This window comes from Convolutriloba macropyga, chromosome 10, assembly GCF_964194025.1.
Source record: "Convolutriloba macropyga chromosome 10, txConMacr16.3, whole genome shotgun sequence".
NCBI lineage: Eukaryota > Metazoa > Xenacoelomorpha > Acoela > Convolutidae > Convolutriloba > Convolutriloba macropyga.
In genome coordinates this window covers 28,647,067-28,663,012 of record NC_134477.1, presented here as the reverse complement: position 1 = coordinate 28,663,012, position 15,946 = coordinate 28,647,067, and positions in this window count along the sequence as shown.

Genomic DNA, 15,946 nt, shown 5'->3' with positions numbered 1-15,946 from the left:
TTGTTGCAAAATGGTCAGCTTTCAAAATTGTATCCGCTATTATGCCTGTTTCGTAATCGCCTGGTATGATGTAATCCCTATAAGTTGAAGAAGCGTTAGTCACTCTTGTAGCTGTATCAATATTCGATAGTTTACGATCATATGGAGAAATTAGAGATTGCAGCAGACTTTTGTTGCGGTTTGCAAAAAGTTTAGGTTGTAGTCTCCAGAAAGTTTGACAGATTTTCTTTCAGCCATAGCAAGATCCATTCCCAGGATTAATTTTTCCAAAAAAAATCTTCACAAGTTCTTTTCGGGACAATATGATAAACTTAGTACTTATTTCCTTTTTTGTATGCTCAACTCAACCCATAACCTTTGAAAATTTGTATCCGGAAAGCATTTGAGATCATTTGAGTCACCGCTGATTATGAGTCAGCGCTGATTTACAATGTTACTTTGACCCAGCGTTGATTTACTATGAGTCAGCGCTGATTTACAATGTTACTTTGATCCAGGCATACAAAAAAGACCGTACGTCAAACACTGCTTTAGACTAAAACTAAGACCATTCTGAAGTAAAAAACTCCTGATACAGTTAATTTTGAAAAGATCTATGTCCTCAAAATAATAAAGTTCTTATTTCTCAATAAAAATTTGATTTTTCTATTACAATTAGCTAAAATGACGTAAATAAGATACAGAGCAGCATTTTTTTGCTTATTCCAAATTTGCCACTTCTATGGAGAACGCTTACATTTTAACCACAAGTTTGGCAAATTGCAACAAATATGTGGTGTCTTTAATGTTTACGTCATCCTCCCCCAGTCCTATATTGATGCAAATTAGGCAACCCCTAAAATTATTGTTTTGCTTTTGACTCATTTACGAAAAGTTATATATTTTATAACAAAGTCCCTGTTACACTAGACCGACAACCATATTTGTAATACCTTCCGGGAAAAACAATAAAAAAGAACATTGTTAATCTCCTCTGATCAATATAGGAATAAAATGCGAAAGGTAAAAGAGGAAATGTTGTTTTTAGATTTAGGAACTGTGATTGTTGCAAAATGGTCAGCTTTCAAAATTGTATCCGCTATTATGCCTGTTTCGTAATCGCCTGGTATGATGTAATCCCTTTAAGTTGAAGAAGCGTTAGTCACTCTTGTAGCTGTATCAATATTCGATGGTTTAAGATCATATGGAGAAATTAGAGATTGCAGCAGACTTTTGTTGCGGTTTGCAAAATAGTTTAAGTTGTTTAAGTTGTTTAAGAATGGTAAAAGAGGCAATGTTGTTTTTAGATTTAGGAACTGTGATTGTTGCAAAATAATCAGCATTCAAAATTGTATCCGCTACTGTGCCTGTTTCGTAATCGCCAGTTATGATGTGATCGATATAATTTGAAGAAGGGTTAGTCACTCTTGTAGCTGTATCAATATTCGATGGTTTACGATAATATGGAGAAATTACAGATTGCAGCAGACTTTTGTCGCACTTTGCAAAATAGTTTAAGTTGTAGTCTCCAGAAAGTTTGACAGATTTTCTTTCAGCCATAGCAAGATCCATTCCCAGGATCAATCTTTCCAAAAACATCTTTACAAGTTTTTTCGGGACAATATGATAAACTTAGTACTTATTCCGTTTTTTGTATGCTCAACTCAACCCATAAAATTTGAAAATTTATATCCGGAAAGCATTTGAGATCATTTGAGACTGATTTTTGTCTGGGCAGTGATAAAAATGACAAGTCATAATTCGGCCATAGTAAAAATTAGACTGACAAACGCTATCATTCATTGCTGATTTACAATGTTACTTTGATCCGGGAATACAGAAAAGAGCGCACATCAACCACTGTGCTATAGACTAAAACTGCGACCATTCTGAACTGATAAAACGCTTGATATAGTTAATTTTAAAAAGTTCTTGGTCCTCAGAATACTAAAGGTATTGTTTCTCAGTAAAAATGGGATTTTTCGATTACAATTATCCAAAATCACGCAAATAAAATACAGATTAGCATTTTGTTGCTTATTCCAAATTTGCCGCTTATTTGGAAACCGCTTACATTTTAAACACAAGTTTGTCAAATTGCGACAAACAATGTGGCGTCTTTTATGCTCACGTCCCCCTCGCTCAGTCCTATATAGATGCAATTTGGGCAACCCCTTAAAATATTGTTTGGCGTTTGGCTCATTTACGAAAAATGTATATGTTTTATAACAAAGTACCTGTTACACTAGACCGACAACCATTTGTAATACCTTTCAAGAAAATCAATCATCTGTGTTTATCAGGCGTTTATCATCTGTGATTAGGGTTGGGGGTGTTAGTTTGGTAAGACGAAGAGTATTAGTAGGATGGGGGTTAGGTGTTTGTGGGTATCCCTCGAACTTTCTGCCTGAAGTGACATATTTTATCCTAAAATTGAATTATTGCATCTCTGCCATATCGTATAAAAATTTTGTATATAAATGCAATTATTATATATAATTATTATATAGCAATTTTTTGTATAAAAATGAGCATAATGGCAGTTTTTTTACCAAAATTCAAAAAATAAATTCTTTGAGCTTTAAAATGAGCTATCATTCACTTTCTAACTGTTCTATTTCAAAACGTTATTAACAAACGTTTTTCATGGAATTCAATTTTTTTTATCAGCAGTTTAAGAGTTTTATAAAATTTTTGTATATAAATGACCCCCTTGGCAGTTATTTCTAAAACAATTCGAATGTAATTTACCACAGCACTGAGATGAGGTAGCATGAATTTTCTAACTCGTCTTTTTCAAAAATTTATTAACGAACGTTTTTAATGGAGTTCGATTTTTTTTTCAGTAATTTGAGAGTTTTTTTCAAATTTTTGCAAATAAATGAGCACTACTACTCTTACTACTACTACTACTACTACTACTACTACTACTACTACTACTACTACTACTACTACTACTACTACTACTACTACTACCACTACTACTACTACCACTACTACTACTACTACTACTACTGCGGCCATATGGAAATTGGGGTAGGGCGTCCGCGGTTTCCGGGAATTGTCCGCTCCCGCTCATTTTTCATTTTAAATGAAAAGTGAGATTATGGAAGGTAAGAAAAAATGTTTTTCTACCGAACAGTCAAAATGGCCACAAAAAAAATAAAAATTGACAGAGATATTCTAATTCAAAAAAAATGAGAATTTTTGCAAAAAACTTTATTTTTTTCTGTTTTTTAATGGCAAAAAACCCTTGTTTTTTACACGAGCAGATAGGGTTTAACCTCTAGTTTGTGGAACAATTTTTTTTGTTGCTCTAAGGGCAAAATTTGTTGAGTTATTGTCCGAGCGGAATTGGACGCTTTTTTTGGCCAAGGTGCACGTAAAATTGAAATATGAAAATCTCTTCGAAAAATTAACTTTTTTTAATTTTTTTTTGATTCGTCGCTGTATGACTAATCTTTGACGTTTCTGGCTGTATGAAAACAATCGCAGACATAAATATCACCCATCAAAATTTTGATTCAGTAAATGATGTTGACCTCATCGAGTGCGTCTGGACCTCCTGATGTTCAAGATGAGGTCAAATTCTAAAAATGAACCTACAACCCTAATTTTTTGCATGCGGCTACAAAATAGTCATACAAGGCAGCTCACAAAATTTAAGGTCAGGATAGTTGAAAAAAACGGAGAAAAAACGGTCTCTGAAAATGCTCTATGGAAATTGGGCATGCTTTTTAAATAATTTTTGGCCAATTAATCATAACTTTTTTGTTTTTTAACATTTTGTTACTTTTTTTAGTTTTTCGGATCCCCGAAATCAAGTTCCGGGAGAGAGGCAATAGGGCCATTACTTTATTGAGCAATTGAACATTTTTCTTAAAGTCCGAAAAAATGTAACAAAAGCTGAAAAAAGTCAGGAAAGAAGAAAACATTGGCCATTTTGTTTTGGCTTAACCCAGAGTAAAAAAAAAACAGTTTCCAAAAACTTATATAATAATGGGGAGATCTCGGTGTTTTGGTGTCCAATTAAGGACGAGGAGAATGAAAAATGTTTGGGTGAATGTGAAAATTTTCCGGAATCAAGCTAAATTTCATTGTCGCATAGAAACTTCAGCAAACGTTTGTTTGTCTTTCAGCTTAGTTATTGAGGCCTGAGAACGTTTTTGGTAACCATTTTTCAATTTTTTGATCTCCTCAGTTTTACAAAACTTAAATTTTTTGGTTTCAAAAAAATTTGTGCGTAAAAATGGAAATTGGGCAGAAAAATTGGCTTTGTAGTCAAATTCTGCACTTTCAGGTTTCTAATGGGTTTTAATTGATTCAAAAAGAGTCCCAAAAGTTTAAAAATGGTGGCAATTTTTAAGTTCAATAAATTATCTGTGCAATGCATCTTCCTAGAAAGGTATGTAGATTTCTGGGTTAACATAAATGCGTTGAAATTCTTTATGAGACTGGAACAAAAAAGGTCTGACTTTTTCAGCCAAATACTTTGGCACAATCCAACTGCGTTTACGCTCATTTTAATAGTTGTCCTAATGCTATGAATTACGTAGTTTAAGAGCAATTTAACAGAATTTCAAGAATATCCTTCAAACAGACGTTTCAAATACTTTTTTTAAATTTTGGAAATTGGGCAAGTGAATTTGACTTACATTTGGCCAATTCATTATTTTTTTAGTTGCCAACAATACTAAACTACAATTGATGCATTTTTAGGTCCTGGTTTTTGTGAAATCACGCCGCGGCTAGTTGGCCATCGCCAAAGTAACCTGAAAATGAAAAATTTCATACAAAAACCTAATTCCACGAAAAAGGTACTTGAGACAATTAAAAGAAACTAACAAAAAACAATTTCTGCAACAATTTAGAGCCAAATTTTAAAAGCAATCAATCCATAATAAATATACACCAGCATATATAATCAAAAAATTTCAAATTTAAAAATTTAAATGGTTTTTTTTGCATTCATTACGAGTTGTCACTCATATTTTCCTCAAAATTGCTGATATATTGTCACTGTTGTGAAAACTTTTGAACCACTTTTCTTTTACCAGTAGGTTCAAAAGTTGTCAAAGTGGAACTCAAAGCCCTGAGAAGAACCACGGCAGGAGTTTTTGATCGCAAAAATTATCAAGTTTTGTTTTTCGGCAAAAAATGGAAATTGGGAAAGGAAAACGTAAACTGAAATCAAATAAAGTCCTTTTGAATTGTTAATCAAAAAAATTGAAGCGATATCACCAATATGCCGTTAGAGTGTTCTACAATGCTGCCTATTTGACTGTGTTAGGGCTACGGTTGTGAACTTGTAACATATAAAGTCTCTCGGGCAAGAAATTGCGCTTGTGAAATTTAAAGAAGTCAAAATTTTTTGTATCTGAGTAAAAAGAAAGTACTAAAAGTGTGTTTTTCAAAAAAAGACGAGCTGGTTTTCACGCAGTCTACTTGAGTAGTTTAAACGCATTACCTTTTGCCTAACTGGATCAATGATGGGCAATAAAATTTGATTTAGACCTGTTAGAAAGCGACATAAGCGTAAGAAAAAAAACAACTTTGAACGAGTTTTGGTTCCATGACAAAGTCCACAGTCGCCGAAAAACTGCACCAAAATGACGATCGTAATTGCTCTTTTGCAAAAGGGCCAAAAAAATAGGGGGCCACTTTGAGCCCGAAGCTTGTGCCTCAGGCTCAAAGTGGCCCCCTGAACCCCACCCACTAAAAAATGTTGAGTCTATATTCGAATAGTGAGCGGACTAAACACATTATCACGATCATATCTTTCCAGTGCTCTAACAAGCTCCCAAATAAACGGAATTCGGACTAAGATTGTGAGCTTGTCACATATAAAGTCTCTCGGGCAAGAAATTGCGCTTGTGAAATTTAAAGAAATCAAAATTTTTTGTTTCTGAGTGAAAAAAATGTATTAAAACAGTGTTTTTCACAAAAAAGACATGCTGTTTTTTCACCCAGTCCACCTCAATATTGTATATGCAATACTAATTGCCTAACGGGATCAATGATGGGAAATTAAAATTGATCTAGACCTGTTAGAAGGCGACATAAGCGTAAGAAAAGAACGAAGGTTGAACAAATTTTGGTTCCATGACAAAGTCCACAGTCGCCAAAAAACTGCACCAAAATGACGATCGTAATCGCTCGTTTGCAGAAGGGCCAAAAAAATAGGGGGCCACTTTGAGCCCGAAGCTTGTGCCTCAGGCTCAAAGTGGCCCCCTAAACCCCACCCAACAAAAAAAATGTTGAGTCTATATTCGAATAGTGAGCGGACTAAAGCCATTATCACCATCATATCTTTCGAATGTTCTAAAAAGCTCCCAAAAAGATGGAATTTGGGATAAGGTTGTAAATTTGTCTCATATAAAGTCTCTCGGGCAAGAAATTGCGCTTGTGAAATTTAAAAAAATCAAAAATTCTTGTTTCTGAGTGAAAAAAATGTATTAAAACAGTGTTTTTCACAAAAAAGACATGCTGTTTCTTCACCCAGTCCACCTCAATATTGTATATGCAATACTAATTGCCTAACGGGATCAATGATGGGAAATTAAAATTGATCTAGACCTGTTAGAAGGCGACATAAGCGTAAGAAAAGAACGAAGGTTGAACAAATTTTGGTTCCATGACAAAGTCCACAGTCGCCAAAAAACTGCACCAAAATGACGATCGTAATCGCTCGTTTGCAGAAGGGCCAAAAAAAAATAGGGGGCCACTTTGAGCCCGAAGCTTGTGCCTCAGGCTCAAAGTGGCCCCCTAAACCCCACCCAACAAAAAAAAATGTTGAGTCTATATTCGAATAGTGAGCGGACTAAAGCCATTATCACCATCATATCTTTCGAATGTTCTAAAAAGCTCCCAAAAAGATTGAATTTGGGTTAAGGTTGTAAACTTGTCTCATATAAAGTCTCTCGGGCAAGAAATTGCGCTTGTGAAATTTAAAAAAATCAAAAATTCTTGTTTCTGAGTGAAAAAAATGTATTAAAACAGTGTTTTTCACAAAAAAGACATGCTGTTTTTTCACCCAGTCCACCTCAATATTGTATATACAATACTAATTGCCTAACGGGATCAATGATGGGAAATTAAAATTGATCTAGACCTGTTAGAAGGCGACATAAGCGTAAGAAAAGAACGAAGGTTGAACAAATTTTGGTTCCATGACAAAGTCCACAGTCGCCAAAAAACTGCACCAAAATGACGATCGTAATCGCTCGTTTGCAGAAGGGCCAAAAAAATAGGGGGCCACTTTGAGCCCGAAGCTTGTGCCTCAGGCTCAAAGTGGCCCCCTAAACCCCACCCAACAAAAAAAAATGTTGAGTCTATATTCGAATAGTGAGCGGACTAAAGCCATTATCACCATCATATCTTTCGAATGTTCTAAAAAGCTCCCAAAAAGATTGAATTTGGGTTAAGGTTGTAAACTTGTCTCATATAAAGTCTCTCGGGCAAGAAATTGCGCTTGTGAAATTTAAAAAAATCAAAAATTCTTGTTTCTGAGTGAAAAAAATGTATTAAAACAGTGTTTTTCACAAAAAAGACATGCTGTTTTTTCACCCAGTCCACCTCAATATTGTATATGCAATACTAATTGCCTAACGGGATCAATGATGGGAAATTAAAATTGATCTAGACCTGTTAGAAGGCGACATAAGCGTAAGAAAAGAACGAAGGTTGAACAAATTTTGGTTCCATGACAAAGTCCACAGTCGCCAAAAAACTGCACCAAAATGACGATCGTAATCGCTCGTTTGCAGAAGGGCCAAAAAAAATAGGGGGCCACTTTGAGCCCGAAGCTTGTGCCTCAGGCTCAAAGTGGCCCCCTAAACCCCACCCAACAAAAAAAAATGTTGAGTCTATATTCGAATAGTGAGCGGACTAAAGCCATTATCACCATCATATCTTTCGAATGTTCTAAAAAGCTCCCAAAAAGATTGAATTTGGGTTAAGGTTGTAAACTTGTCTCATATAAAGTCTCTCGGGCAAGAAATTGCGCTTGTGAAATTTAAAAAAAATCAAAAATTCTTGTTTCTGAGTGAAAAAAATGTATTAAAACAGTGTTTTTCACAAAAAAGACATGCTGTTTTTTCACCCAGTCCACCTCAATATTGTATATGCAATACTTATTGCCTAACGGGATATCAATGATGGGAAATTAAAATTGATCTAGACCTGTTAGAAGGCGACATAAGCGTAAGAAAAGAACGAAGGTTGAACAAATTTTGGTTCCATGACAAAGTCCACAGTCGCCAAAAAACTGCACCAAAATGACGATCGTAATCGCTCGTTTGCAGAAGGGCCAAAAAAAAATAGGGGGCCACTTTGAGCCCGAAGCTTGTGCCTCAGGCTCAAAGTGGCCCCCTAAACCCCACCCAACAAAAAAAAATGTTGAGTCTATATTCGAATAGTGAGCGGACTAAACCCATTATCACCATCATATCTTTCGAATGTTCTAAAAAGCTCCCAAAAAGATGGAATTTGGTTTAAGGTTGTACACTTGTCTCATATAAAGTCTCTCGGGCAAGAAATTGCGCTTGTGAAATTTAAAAAAATCAAAAATTCTTGTTCCTGAGTGAAAAAATGTATTAAAACAGTGTTTTTCACAAAAAAGACATGCTGTTTTTTCACCCAGTCCACCTCAATATTGTATATGCAATACTAATTGCCTAACGGGATCAATGATGGGAAATTAAAATTGATCTAGACCTGTTAGAAGGCGACATAAGCGTAAGAAAAGAACGAAGGTTGAACAAATTTTGGTTCCATGACAAAGTCCACAGTCGCCAAAAAACTGCACCAAAATGACGATCGTAATCGCTCGTTTGCAGAAGGGCCAAAAAAAAATAGGGGGCCACTTTGAGCCCGAAGCTTGTGCCTTAGGCTCAAAGTGGCCCCCTAAACCCCACCCAACAAAAAAAAAATGTTGAGTCTATATTCGAATAGTGAGCGGACTAAAGCCATTATCACCATCATATCTTTCGAATGTTCTAAAAAGCTCCCAAAAAGATGGAATTTGGGTTAAGGTTGTAAACTTGTCTCATATAAAGTCTCTCGGGCAAGAAATTGCGCTTGTGAAATTTAAAAAAATCAAAAATTCTTGTTTCTGAGTGAAAAAAATGTATTAAAACAGTGTTTTTCACAAAAAAGACATGCTGTTTTTTCACCCAGTCCACCTCAATATTGTATATGCAATACTAATTGCCTAACGGGATCAATGATGGGAAATTAAAATTGATCTAGACCTGTTAGAAGGCGACATAAGCGTAAGAAAAGAACGAAGGTTGAACAAATTTTGGTTCCATGACAAAGTCCACAGTCGCCAAAAAACTGCACCAAAATGACGATCGTAATCGCTCGTTTGCAGAAGGGCCAAAAAAAATAGGGGGCCACTTTGAGCCCGAAGCTTGTGCCTCAGGCTCAAAGTGGCCCCCTAAACCCCACCCAACAAAAAAAAATGTTGAGTCTATATTCGAATAGTGAGCGGACTAAAGCCATTATCACCATCATATCTTTCGAATGTTCTCAGAAGCTCCCAAAAAGATGGAATTTGGGTTAAGGTTGTAAACTTGTCTCATATAAAGTCTCTCGGGCAAGAAATTGCGCTTGTGAAATTTAAAAAAATCAAAAATTCTTGTTTCTGAGTGAAAAAAATGTATTAAAACAGTGTTTTTCACAAAAAAGACATGCTGTTTTTTCACCCAGTCCACCTCAATATTGTATATGCAATACTAATTGCCTAACGGGATCAATGATGGGAAATTAAAATTGATCTAGACCTGTTAGAAGGCGACATAAGCGTAAGAAAGGAACGAAGGTTGAACAAATTTTGGTTCCATGACAAAGTCCACAGTCGCCAAAAAACTGCACCAAAATGACGATCGTAATCGCTCGTTTGCAGAAGGGCCAAAAAAAAATAGGGGGCCACTTTGAGCCCGAAGCTTGTGCCTCAGGCTCAAAGTGGCCCCCTAAACCCCACCCAACAAAAAAAAATGTTGAGTCTATATTCGAATAGTGAGCGGACTAAAGCCATTATCACCATCATATCTTTCGAATGTTCTAAAAAGCTCCCAAAAAGATGGAATTTGGGATAAGGTTGTAAATTTGTCTCATATAAAGTCTCTCGGGCAAGAAATTGCGCTTGTGAAATTTAAAAAAATCAAAAATTCTTGTTTCTGAGTGAAAAAAATGTATTAAAACAGTGTTTTTCACAAAAAAGACATGCTGTTTTTTCACCCAGTCCACCTCAATATTGTATATGCAATACTAATTGCCTAACGGGATCAATGATGGGAAATTAAAATTGATCTAGACCTGTTAGAAGGCGACATAAGCGTAAGAAAAGAACGAAGGTTGAACAAATTTTGGTTCCATGACAAAGTCCACAGTCGCCAAAAAACTGCACCAAAATGACGATCGTAATCGCTCGTTTGCAGAAGGGCCAAAAAAAAATAGGGGGCCACTTTGAGCCCGAAGCTTGTGCCTCAGGCTCAAAGTGGCCCCCTAAACCCCACCCAACAAAAAAAAATGTTGAGTCTATATTCGAATAGTGAGCGGACTAAAGCCATTATCACCATCATATCTTTCGAATGTTCTAAAAAGCTCCCAAAAAGATGGAATTTGGGTTAAGGTTGTAAACTTGTCTCATATAAAGTCTCTCGGGCAAGAAATTGCGCTTGTGAAATTTAAAAAAATCAAAAATTCTTGTTTCTGAGTGAGAAAAATGTATTAAAACAGTGTTTTTCACAAAAAAGACATGCTGTTTTTTCACCCAGTCCACCTCAATATTGTATATGCAATACTAATTGCCTAACGGGATCAATGATGGGAAATTAAAATTGATCTAGACCTGTTAGAAGGCGACATAAGCGTAAGAAAAGAACGAAGGTTGAACAAATTTTGGTTCCATGACAAAGTCCACAGTCGCCAAAAAACTGCACCAAAATGACGATCGTAGTCGCTCGTTTGCAGAAGGGCCAAAAAAAAATAGGGGGCCACTTTGAGCCCGAAGCTTGTGCCTCAGGCTCAAAGTGGCCCCCTAAACCCCACCCAACAAAAAAAAATGTTGAGTCTATATTCGAATAGTGAGCGGACTAAACCCATTATCACCATCATATCTTTCGAATGTTCTAAAAAGCTCCCAAAAAGATGGAATTTGGGTTAAGGTTGTAAACTTGTCTCATATAAAGTCTCTCGGGCAAGAAATTGCGCTTGTGAAATTTAAAAAAAAATCAAAAATTCTTGTTTCTGAGTGAAAAAAATGTATTAAAACAGTGTTTTTCACAAAAAAGACATGCTGTTTTTTCACCCAGTCCACCTCAATAGTGTAAATGCATTACTAATTGCCTAACGGGATCAATGATGGGAAATTAAAATTGATCTAGACCTGTTAGAAGGCGACATAAGCCTAAGAAAAGAACGAAGGTTGAACAAATTTTGGTTCCATGACAAAGTCCACAGTCGCCAAAAAACTGCACCAAAATGACGATCGTAATCGCTCGTTTGCAGAAGGGCCAAAAAAAATAGGGGGCCACTTTGAGCCCGAAGCTTGTGCCTCAGGCTCAAAGTGGCCCCCTAAACCCCACCCAACAAAAAAAAATGTTGAGTCTATATTCGAATAGTGAGCGGACTAAAGCCATTATCACCATCATATCTTTCGAATGTTCTAAAAAGCTCCCAAAAAGATGGAATTTGGGTTAAGGTTGTAAACTTGTCTCATATAAAGTCTCTCGGGCAAGAAATTGCGCTTGTGAAATTTAAAAAAATCAAAAATTCTTGTTTCTGAGTGAGAAAAATGTATTAAAACAGTGTTTTTCACAAAAAAGACATGCTGTTTTTTCACCCAGTCCACCTCAATATTGTATATGCAATACTAATTGCCTAACGGGATCAATGATGGGAAATTAAAATTGATCTAGACCTGTTAGAAGGCGACATAAGCGTAAGAAAAGAACGAAGGTTGAACAAATTTTGGTTCCATGACAAAGTCCACAGTCGCCAAAAAACTGCACCAAAATGACGATCGTAATCGCTCGTTTGCAGAAGGGCCAAAAAAAATAGGGGGCCACTTTGAGCGCGAAGCTTGTGCCTCAGGCTCAAAGTGGCCCCCTAAACCCCACCCAACAAAAAAAAAATGTTGAGTCTATATTCGAATAGTGAGCGGACTAAACCCATTATCACCATCATATCTTTCGAATGTTCTAAAAAGCTCCCAAAAAGATGGAATTTGGGTTAAGGTTGTAAACTTGTCTCATATAAAGTCTCTCGGGCAAGAAATTGCGCTTGTGAAATTTAAAAAAATCAAAAATTCTTGTTTCTGAGTGAGAAAAATGTATTAAAACAGTGTTTTTCACAAAAAAGACATGCTGTTTTTTCACCCAGTCCACCTCAATATTGTATATGCAATACTAATTGCCTAACGGGATCAATGATGGGAAATTAAAATTGATCTAGACCTGTTAGAAGGCGACATAAGCGTAAGAAAAGAACGAAGGTTGAACAAATTTTGGTTCCATGACAAAGTCCACAGTCGCCAAAAAACTGCACCAAAATGACGATCGTAGTCGCTCGTTTGCAGAAGGGCCAAAAAAAAATAGGGGGCCACTTTGAGCCCGAAGCTTGTGCCTCAGGCTCAAAGTGGCCCCCTAAACCCCACCCAACAAAAAAAAATGTTGAGTCTATATTCGAATAGTGAGCGGACTAAACCCATTATCACCATCATATCTTTCGAATGTTCTAAAAAGCTCCCAAAAAGATGGAATTTGGGTTAAGGTTGTAAACTTGTCTCATATAAAGTCTCTCGGGCAAGAAATTGCGCTTGTGAAATTTAAAAAAAAATCAAAAATTCTTGTTTCTGAGTGAAAAAAATGTATTAAAACAGTGTTTTTCACAAAAAAGACATGCTGTTTTTTCACCCAGTCCACCTCAATAGTGTAAATGCATTACTAATTGCCTAACGGGATCAATGATGGGAAATTAAAATTGATCTAGACCTGTTAGAAGGCGACATAAGCCTAAGAAAAGAACGAAGGTTGAACAAATTTTGGTTCCATGACAAAGTCCACAGTCGCCAAAAAACTGCACCAAAATGACGATCGTAATCGCTCGTTTGCAGAAGGGCCAAAAAAAATAGGGGGCCACTTTGAGCCCGAAGCTTGTGCCTCAGGCTCAAAGTGGCCCCCTAAACCCCACCCAACAAAAAAAAATGTTGAGTCTATATTCGAATAGTGAGCGGACTAAAGCCATTATCACCATCATATCTTTCGAATGTTCTAAAAAGCTCCCAAAAAGATTGAATTTGGGTTAAGGTTGTAAACTTGTCTCATATAAAGTCTCTCGGGCAAGAAATTGCGCTTGTGAAATTTAAAAAAATCAAAAATTCTTGTTTCTGAGTGAGAAAAATGTATTAAAACAGTGTTTTTCACAAAAAAGACATGCTGTTTTTTCACCCAGTCCACCTCAATATTGTATATGCAATACTAATTGCCTAACGGGATCAATGATGGGAAATTAAAATTGATCTAGACCTGTTAGAAGGCGACATAAGCGTAAGAAAAGAACGAAGGTTGAACAAATTTTGGTTCCATGACAAAGTCCACAGTCGCCAAAAAACTGCACCAAAATGACGATCGTAATCGCTCGTTTGCAGAAGGGCCAAAAAAAATAGGGGGCCACTTTGAGCGCGAAGCTTGTGCCTCAGGCTCAAAGTGGCCCCCTAAACCCCACCCAACAAAAAAAAAATGTTGAGTCTATATTCGAATAGTGAGCGGACTAAACCCATTATCACCATCATATCTTTCGAATGTTCTAAAAAGCTCCCAAAAAGATGGAATTTGGGTTAAGGTTGTAAACTTGTCTCATATAAAGTCTCTGGGGCAAGAAATTGCGCATGTGAAATTTAAAAAAAATCAAAAATTCTTGTTTCTGAGTGAAAAAATTGTATTAAAACAGTGTTTTTCACAAAAAAGACATGCTGTTTTTTCACCCAGTCCACCTCAATAGTGTAAATGCATTACTAATTGCCTAACGGGATCAATGATGGGAAATTAAAATTGATCTAGACCTGTTAGAAGGCGACATAAGCGTAAGAAAAGAACGAAGGTTGAACAAAATTTGGTTCCATGACAAAGTCCACAGTCGCCAAAAAACTGCACCAAAATGACGATCGTAATCGCTCGTTTGCAGAAGGGCCAAAAAAAACAGGGGGCCACTTTGAGCCCGAAGCTTGTGCCTCAGGCTCAAAGTGGCCCCCTAAACCCCACCCAACAAAAAAAAAATGTTGAGTCTATATTCGAATAGTGAGCGGACTAAAGCCATTATCACCATCATATCTTTCGAATGTTCTAAAAAGCTCCCAAAAAGATGGAATTTGGGTTAAGGTTGTAAACTTGTCTCATATAAAGTCTCTCGGGCAAGAAATTGCGCTTGTGAAATTTAAAAAAATCAAAAATTCTTGTTTCTGAGTGAAAAAAATGTATTAAAACAGTGTTTTTCACAAAAAAGACATGCTGTTTTTTCACCCAGTCCACCTCAATATTGTATATGCAATACTAATTGCCTAACGGGATCAATGATGGGAAATTAAAATTGATCTAGACCTGTTAGAAGGCGACATAAGCCTAAGAAAAGAACGAAGGTTGAACAAATTTTGGTTCCATGACAAAGTCCACAGTCGCCAAAAAACTGCACCAAAATGACGATCGTAATCGCTCGTTTGCAGAAGGGCCAAAAAAAAATAGGGGGACACTTTGAGCCCGAAGCTTGTGCCTCAGGCTCAAAGTGGCCCCCTAAACCCCACCCAACAAAAAAAATGTTGAGTCTATATTCGAATAGTGAGCGGACTAAAGCCATTATCACCATCATATCTTTCGAATGTTCTAAAAAGCTCACAAAAAGATGGAATTTGGGTTAAGGTTGTAAACTTGTCTCATATAAAGTCTCTCGGGCAAGAAATTGCGCTTGTGAAATTTAAAAAAATCAAAAATTCTTGTTTCTGAGTGAAAAAAATGTATTAAAACAGTGTTTTTCACAAGAAAGACATGCTGTTTTTTCACCCAGTCCACCTCAATATTGTATATGCAATACTAATTGCCTAACGGGATCAATGATGGGAAATTAAAATTGATCTAGATCTGTTAGAAGGCGACATAGGCGTAAGAAAAGAACGAAGGTTGAACAAATTTTGGTTCCATGACAAAGTCCACAGTCGCCAAAAAACTGCACCAAAATGACGATCGTAATCGCTCGTTTGCAGAAGGGCCAAAAAAAAATAGGGGGCCACTTTGAGCCCGAAGCTTGTGCCTCAGGCTCAAAGTGGCCCCCTAAACCCCACCCAACAAAAAAAAATGTTGAGTCTATATTCGAATAGTGAGCGGACTAAAGCCATTATCACCATCATATCTTTCGAATGTTCTAAAAAGCTCCCAAAAAGATTGAATTTGGGTTAAGGTTGTAAACTTGTCTCATATAAAGTCTCTCGGGCAAGAAATTGCGCTTGTGAAATTTAAAAAAATCAAAAATTCTTGTTTCTGAGTGAAAAAAATGTATTAAAACAGTGCTTTTCACAAAAAAGACATGCTGTTTTTTCACCCAGTCCACCTCAATAGTGTAAATGCATTACTAATTGCCTAACGGGATCAATGATGGGAAATTAAAATTGATCTAGACCTGTTAGAAGGCGACATAAGCGTAAGAAAAGAACGAAGGTTGAACAAAATTTGGTTCCATGACAAAGTCCACAGTCGCCAAAAAACTGCACCAAAATGACGATCGTAATCGCTCGTTTGCAGAAGGGCCAAAAAAAATAGGGGGACACTTTGAGCCCGAAGCTTGTGCCTCAGGCTCAAAGTGGCCCCCTAAACCCCACCCAACAAAAAAAAATGTTGAGTCTATATTCGAATAGTGAGCGGACTAAAGCCATTATCACCATCATATCTTTCGAATGTTCTAAAAAGCTCCCAAA